This window comes from Arachis hypogaea, chromosome 18 (assembly GCF_003086295.3).
Source record: "Arachis hypogaea cultivar Tifrunner chromosome 18, arahy.Tifrunner.gnm2.J5K5, whole genome shotgun sequence".
Taxonomy (NCBI): domain Eukaryota; kingdom Viridiplantae; phylum Streptophyta; class Magnoliopsida; order Fabales; family Fabaceae; genus Arachis; species Arachis hypogaea.
Genome location: NC_092053.1, coordinates 116,786,195 through 116,794,942, shown reverse-complemented (window position 1 = coordinate 116,794,942; position 8,748 = coordinate 116,786,195). Strand labels below are relative to the sequence as shown.

The window sequence follows — 8,748 nt, the reverse complement described above, 5'->3', positions numbered from 1 at the left end:
ACATAATGAATTACATTAGGTATAACAAGTTGTTCTTATTAATTTTTTATACTTGATTTTTTATGTTTTAATTAATTAAGTATTTGAATGTAAAACTTGATTGATTTAGATGAATTGTATTTATATGTAAAACTAATTGATTTAATTTGTTATTCTTTTTGTTCTTTTTCCTTTTTGAGGCTTGTATACTAAAGTTGGAGAAACTGAGAGAGATAATAGAGTAGAAGACATTTTCATTTACACTACAAAATTTGTCTCCTAGCTTGATAATCAATGATGACGATTCAATAAAAGAGCTTTCTTCTGCTATTGTTGCACTCTTATCCTCAGTGATATCACTTGCAATTTGATTTGGCGTCAGTGGTAATAAATAAGAGTTTATTTTTAAAAAGAGAAAATGGGAAGTTCAGCCGAAAAAGATTTTCATTTGAGCTGAAGTTTTTTTGTTATATCCTCCAACCATCACGCCCGTCCATCCTCACTCTCCAAGAGAGCCCATGCATCGTCAGCCCTATCACGTCTGCTCGTCGTGAAACCCCCCAGCAACCGTGAGTCCATAGACGTCGCCACTCTTTCCTTCCCACTTTCTCTGTGTTCCGCGAAGCCCCACCAACTACCGCTACTCTTCTCCTCCTCACCGTCTCTGTGCTCGTCGTGAAGTCCGCCTCTGTGATCGTCGTCGTCGGCAGCGACAGAGGGTGCCGTCGTCGGCCTTGTTCTTGTCGCCGTCCCGGACATCTCTGCTTGGCTTCTATCTCTTCAAGCTCGCTCTCTCTCTCTCTCCGATCTCACTCTGTCTCACGCGAAACGTGAACGTCTCTGCTCGCTTGTCCTCCTCGCCGTCACCTCCGTTTAACTGCTCGGTTATCACCTCCTCTGGACGTCTCTGTTGCTCGGCTGTCTGTCTTCTCTAATGAGCACTCCTCCGTTGCTTCTTCAGTCCTAATTTTTTTTCTGAAATTAATTATGATTAATATATACTTCTGAGTTAATTAATTCTTGTTAATTTGTCTGGTTTTTGATAATTTAAAAATAATTTTGTTGATTGTTGATGGTAATTGTTAATTCTGGGATAATTAGTTATTTTCTGAGGTTAATTTTTTTCGCTGTTCATTGTTGTTAACAGAGCTGGATTATTGTTGTTGTTTTGTTCTGACCTCTGGTTAATTATTGTTGATTATTGGTAATTTTCTGAGTTATTTTTGTGTTATTTTTTCTAATTCTGAGTTAATTTACTAGTTGTTGGCTTGTTGCCTAGTGAAATTAGTTAAACTTAAGAAAACTTGGCTTGTTATATTGATTCTGATTTCTGAGTTTCGTTTTGTTATACTGATTTTGATTTTTGAGTTGTTGGTTCCTGATTTTTTCTAATTCTTCTAATTCTGAGTTGTTGATGGTACTTTACTGGGAATAAATGTGTCAATTGTGTCAATATGCAATTAAGATATTTGTGCTCTTCAACTGGATTTATCTCTGATTTGATATTGGAAGAAGAGTTTTCAATGGATGATCTTGTTATGAATGAATAATCTTGTTTTCAATTGAAGATAAGTGTGTGTTCAATTGTTTAATCTCATCGTTGGTCCAAACCCTAATAACAAACTTTGCTATGAACAAATGATCTTATTTTCAACCGATGCTGATTGCTTTGTGGGTTTGTTTGTTACAGAAAGTACAAAAGGCTCTTTTTTTTGCAATTTGATGTCCACTCAAAATCTGCTTTTTCAGTTTTTATTTTTTATTTTGAATGCTATATAGAATATTTTGGATTCTAGATTCTGTAATTTTGGATCTTTGCATGTTACATCAAATTTTGTAATATGGATTATCTTTATGATGGAAACAATGAATACTTAATGATGATTATGATTACTAACGAGGAGTGTCTTTATTTAGTTGAAAACCTATTTAATTTTTGAATACTATATTCAATTTTTGATTATATATTGAATTTTTTTATAATTTTTCTGAATATTTAATTAAACCGATTCGACCACAGTTCGACTTCGGTTGGACCATTAAATTATTGAATTAGTTACTTGATCGGTTTAATGACTGGTCTGGTTCACAACCTTAAAGTTAGTAATTTAACCGGTTTAATCGGCCGGTTGGATTCTGACGACCCCTAGCTGCTACCATAGCATATCCCACCTCTGCTGGAAGAAGAGAAGTAGAAGAATTACTTGTTGAATCGAGGATCAGGATGGTGAATTTGCTTAGCGCGTTAATGGTGACTCGGATGTTGACTCGGGACCACCCTCAGGTTCAGGCGGCGTCAGCTCTTGGCAGCGAGATTCCGTTTGGCGATGTGTGGTGGTTCGTGTACGCCGGAATCTCCTGCTTCCTTGTGCTCTTTGCAGGAATCAGTCCGGCCTCACCCTCGGTCTCATGTCTCTGTCTCGTCGACCTCGAGATCCTTCAGCGCAGGTTCTCCCTCGAGAAGAAGCAAGCCGGTACTCTACTACTCCTCTTCTTCCTCTTCTCTTTCTCTCTTTTCTGTTAACTATTCTTATTACTACGGTGTAGCGGTTATACTTCCCGTGGTTCAGAAACAGCACCAGCTTCTTGTCACTTTGCTTCTCTGTAATGCTGCTGCCATGGAGGTATTGAATTTCCAATCCCCTTTCTACAACTCCTTCCAATCAATTTCTATTCGGTGAATCTCATTGTATATATATGTATCTGATATTCGCAATTGTGTATGTAGAGTTTCGTACTGATTGCTAAACCCTGCCTAACTCTTAAATAGCTGTTGGCTTTTGGAACTTGCAATCTGCAGGCTCTTCCCATATACCTTGATAAGCTATTCAATCAGTTTGTTGCCATCATCTCTCTGTCACTTTGTTCTTTCTTTGGGAGGTTTTCATTCCCTCTCAATGTTATTTCAGAGTTTTTGTCCTATCATGCAGTTTGAAAGGCTTTGTGATGGAGGTTATTCCACAAGCATTTGTAGTAGATATGGTTTGCTGTAGGTGCCACCTGCATGGCTTGTGCGAATTTTGATGTTAATCTGTTATCAGTTGCCTATCCGTAAGGAAGTCCTACAAACTTATTGCAAAGTGTATCTAGATTATGATGTGTGCCAGAAAGATCTTTTGCAGTTGTTTTGTGGACAGTTAAACGATCTTGGTTAGTTAAGAAGATTCTCTAGTGTGTTAGCAACATGCCTGCAAGGGTTTAATTTTCTGAATAACAATTGTTCCAGGTTCTGGACTACCTGTTGGGGCACAATGAGGCTTTATTTAGGCGTGCTCAATTAAAAGCTCTTGTATCCATTCACAGCCAGGAGGTATATATTGTTATTGTTCATCAATCAACCCAACTGTCTTGTCTTCTGTTTGATTAACAAATATTGAATTTGCTTGTTGTAAGGCTGGGAAAGGTGGTGAGCTTACACATGATGAGACTACAATTATTAGTGGAGCGCTTGATTTGACCGAAAGGTAAGTGCTCTAATTCACACAACATATTGACTTCAACCTCTATATTAGTGTTTTGTTACATGGCAATCCAATGCGGTTTTCAATTTGTCATATCAATGCGGCAGAATTTGAGGTTTCTTAACTATTTTTAGTTTTATAGCACACAGTGATGGTGGAAAGTGGAAACATGTGAAGGCTACTGCATGTACTGGTAAATTCTAACTAGGGTCTTGTGTTTTCTTCTTAATTTTGTCTTCGAACAGACTGCTGAGGAGGCTATGACTCCTATCGAATCAACATTTTCTTTGGATGTTAATTCAAAATTGGACTGGTTGGTTATCTTATATTCATGGTCATTATTCTTTTATCAATAGGGTGTAAATAGGTAACATAATTGTTTTTAAAATGTCTCTAATTTTTAAGATGAATTCTTGCTATTCTTGCTGCTGAAGATATATTTTCTGCCTTTGCTTGCATGTTAGAGCTAGAAATTCTTAGGTTGCATTCAGGTAGAATTCTTAGTGTGTATACCTTTTTCCCTAAAAAAAAAAAAAAGAAAATTAACCTTAGCAACCTAAAACCAGGGAGGCAATGGGAAAAATTCTTGCTCGTGGGCACAGCCGAGTTCCTGTCTATTCTGGAAATCCAAAGAATATTATCGGTCTTCTGCTTGTAGGTTTAACCTTGCCAGAATTTGACTTTTTCCCGATTATGTAGCCTCTTTGGGTTCTTCTTATTTACATTAATTCTTTTCTATAAGGTCAAAAGTCTCCTCACTGTACGGCCAGAAACAGAGACCCCTGTCAGTGCTGTATCCATTCGGAGAATTCCACGGTGCGCTTGTCTTTATTAATGTATTATCTCGCTTTGCAAATTTGGCATAATATCCGTTGTGTAACGGTTTATTTATATGGACAGGGTTCCATCAGATATGCCTCTCTATGATATTCTTAATGAGTTCCAAAAAGGAAGTAGTCATATGGCCGCTGTTTGTTAAAGCCAAGTCGAAAGGGAAAGAAACTCCGCAGATAATTGAAGAGAAACAAAGAAGAAAGCACTATTTTGATCGGGATTCACAGTTGACTACTCCATTACTTCAGAACCAGGACGATAAATTGGAAAGTGTAGTTGTTGATATTGACAAGTCTTCAAGGTCACCCAGTATCAATAAACTAACTGGTTTGCAACGTAGTGACAGCAAAACAAATTCATTAGAAAATATTGAAGAGGGTGAAGTGATTGGTATTATCACTTTGGAAGACGTATTTGAAGAACTTCTGCAAGTAAATTTCTTTTCTGAAATATGCCCTCCTTCTCCATTTCTCCAATGTTTTAATCATCCCCGCCCTCTGAAGTCTAACCTCTCTGCTTATTATAATTGTTTTACCATGCAGGAAGAAATTGTTGATGAGACTGATGAATATGTTGATGTTCATAAGAGGTAAATGGAGAACGAACCTTCAAAACTTAAGTGGTAGAGATGGATGAAGCTAATGCAAATCTGAGTTCTGATGTTCGTGCAAATTATATTTTGCAGAATACGTGTGGCTGCAGCTGCAGCTGCTTCCTCAGTCGCACGAGCTCCATCAACTCGAAGATTGACTGGTCAAAGGGGAGCAGTAAGTGATTAATTCTTCTTCTTCTTCTTGCCATAGTTGATATATGAAGTCAAATTTCCACTTTCTATAGGGTTTGGGTTTTGAATTATCACTTAGGTAGCTTGAAGTATCTTATGTAATTCTCCAGCATGAATGCTAGCTCATTATGTTTGTGTTTTGTGGTCTTGTTTCTTAAACATCCAGGGAGGCCAAAGTAAACCTGGGCAAACTCCTAAGAAGTCTTCAGAGGATCATGGATCCAATTCTACAAGGTAACAGAAGGAACTATGTGTTAAACTATCCAGATAAAGAGCCGTTAGTACGGAGTGGTTGCCTTTTGTGTCAACAATATGATGTTTACAAGGAAAAGCTCTGGATAGTTTTTATTTATTTATTTGATTTTGTTATCTATAAGTTTTACAAGTTTCCCTTCTGAAGGGGAGTATTTATATATGCATGTATGTTTATTGATATCCTAAAGATAGCTAAGATTATTGGAGTAATTCTGCCAACTTTTCTGCTGATGGAGCCAAAACGTACCTATCAACTCTATCAAGGCAATTCTCAAACCAGCCCTCACTTTAAATGCTAATGGAAGGTTATTGTAACATGTATCCTATCCACATTTCCGTTTAATTATCGCTTCATGGATTGTACAAATACCAGTTTTAATTTGATCTAGAAGGTAATTAAATAATCCAAGACACTGTTGTTGACTCTTCGTATTGGGTGATAGCATCCGTATCTTAGAACATGCAAAAGGGTTTTTGATACGGAATTATCTTCGTACTTATTCAATGGAAAAATTTTACGTGGCTATATAGGGTATGAAATATCATCATGATTAACACTATCATTATTTCTATAAATTGTACGCTGTTGAAGATTCCGTACTCGATCGTAACGTATAAGAAATGTAGTTAGAAACCTAGAACAGAACCAAATAAAGTAGGCAGAGAGATATGTATGATCCGGTCCTTGGTGGCTTGGTGCACTAGCACAGAGTGTGGGCTATTTAATGTGCAGTACAAATTTGTCACTCATGGAGTGGAAAGACAGCTACACACACCCCTCCTCCCAGCATAACACGTTATGTGTTCCTTCAGAGTTTTGCCAATGAGAAATAATTTTTGTACTATTATCTTTTTTTTTTGGTTATATTATGTTTATATCTAAAAATAAAAATGTATATCAAATGCATTAAAAGAAATTAATACAAATAACACAATTTTCTGTGGCGCGCTGAACCTTGGCCCATATGTGCACTTCTGTTTTCTATTCTATTACCTGTTTTGAGATGTCCTATCCTATCTACACCGAAGCAGTGTCTTAGTTTTTCTCATACCACAAGTTTTTTTTTTTTTTTTAAGCCTTTCGTCCACGTGTATTTAAAAATAGTAAAATAATAGAGTGAAGTTCATTCTGACTTCTGAGTGGGTAAAAAATTGCTTTAAGGAGGAGTAGTACGATTTCTGTAAACATAACTTAAGAGAAGGGGATTGTTTTCTACAAATGGGTCTAACAAGAAAGGATCGGATTCAAGAAAAAAAAAAACGATGGTTCTAAAGCAAAATATACATACATGAAAAGAACAGAGAAAAGAAAACTTGGAAGCTTATTTGGAAAGGTTGAGAAGCTAAGAGAGTAAAAGAAAGATGAAAATATATAGAAAGAAAGAAACCATATGATGCAAGGGCTGTACATTCATGTTTGTTCATAATAAATGAACACTTATTAGACACTTGATGAGCAAACAGAAGTTGTAATTGATGAGCCTTCAACTGCTAGTACTCTGCACTTTTTTTTTTTTTTAAAGAGTAGCATACTAGCACTAACAAAAAAAACAAAGATAAAAAAAACTCGCTATACTAGAATGTATATGGTGCCACTCGTAATTCGTAAACTAGTCCTCCCAGCGTAGAAGGAAGACGGTACACCTCCATATGATATAAAACCTAGTCTTTGTTCCCTCAACTGCCTCGAACACCGTCTCATCAACTCATGAGTTGGCTTCCCAATTCTCATTGACAAACATTGTCGCCTTGCCATCACGTAAAAGCTAACAATAAGATAGAGATAGTTTTGATAGAGTTTGATGAAGCAACTAACTAACTTGATAGAATGAAGCACCAGAGAACTTGGTTGCTCTCTGATCTCTATATATATACAAGTTATAAGGTTGTAATGAATGGCTTAAAAAAACTATTGGTGGCCCCTTATAATGGAACGAAGTAGTGTGTGTCACAATAATAATGTCTCCCTTGTGCCAAATCATCAAGAAAACGACTTGCCATTAATTAAGAGTGCTTAACCTTGTCGTTATTAACCCTCTCTACATTATCTATGCATAGCATATTCGCAAAACAAGCGCATTTGTCCCTCATTTTCAGGTCTGCCTCCATCTATCTCTCTTATCATTACATTATTTATCATAAACTTCTCAATAATCCCATGTAATGTATACAAGCTAAGCAATGTTACATTATTTTATTTTGCACCACATTTTAATTTGTTCAATATGCAGCACAATGTTGTGATTATCACCTTTATATACTAGATCATCATCTTACATATTATGTGGATTGTAGAAAATGAAAAAGTGTTGCACGTTTTGAAAGCCGATATTAACAATGTTAGTTAACCAGTCTTGTCTAGCATCAATTAACAATGAGTTATTCATTCTAGAAATTAGTAGTTTATTATTTCATTTCCAAACAAATTAAACAGGCTGCGAGACAAGGACAAACAAGCATTTCAATTTATTCAAAGACACGTACGTTTGGTAATTAATTATATATTTATATTGAGACAACACAACAAACCACAGACATGCATGCACAAAAATAAAAGTTGGCCACAGGTAGGGAGGAAGAGATCGAGGAGAGATTTTAGATTAGATCATTGTATTATAATATTCAGCACCAACTTTGATACACAATTTCATCATTGATGATAACATATAGATGATGATACCTTGAAAAATGGTAAAAAATAAAATACTACAAAATGAGTAATGCTTGCTTAAATTAGTATCATATTAGGCTAAGAGTACTTATGCCAATTAATAAGCATAGAGATACAGACCCTCATGATATAAAACTTTCCCCTTTGTTGTCTTACCATTCTCTAACTCAAATTGCACCTAAACATGTTGCTCCTCCAATTCAGGCAAATTTAGTCAAGTGAGAACCTGGCATGATATAAAACCTTATTGGACCACGTGTAGAGTTGCATGACCTCCAATATCTAAGGCTCCACTTGTACTTGAATTTCGAATCAAAGTCACGTGACATCTCTTCCCAAATTCAACTCACAAGTTCTAAGTCCAATCATGCCAGCCAGCGGCCATTAGTGATTGTCCATTCTCTCCTGAAAGCGATTAGCAAGTACAAAAACATCACCCTTGTCTCTAAGGCTGCGTTTGTTTGCATAGACAAAACACTAAGACAAAGACACAGAGATACAAATAAAATCGTGTTTAATATATAAAGACATAAATAAAGGCATTGTGTCAAAAAATAATGTATTTTGTATCCCTCCTAATAGAAAGAATATAGAAACATTAAGAAGAGACACAATTTATTTTTTATTTTTTTGTTCATTATTTTTTTAATTTTTTATTATTATATTTTATTTTCAAATTTTTTGAATGAAAAAATAAAAATAAATTAAATTTTCATATTTTGTTTTAATTTATCATTAAATAGAATACAAAAATACAAAATTTA

General features: G+C 35.6%; 1 pseudogene; it reads left to right on the top strand.

The window, feature by feature from the left end:
• Positions 1-2,119: 2,119 nt before the first annotated feature.
• Positions 2,120-5,722, top strand: LOC112772511 (DUF21 domain-containing protein At4g14240-like; annotated as a pseudogene).
• The last annotated feature ends 3,026 nt before the right edge of the window (positions 5,723-8,748 follow it).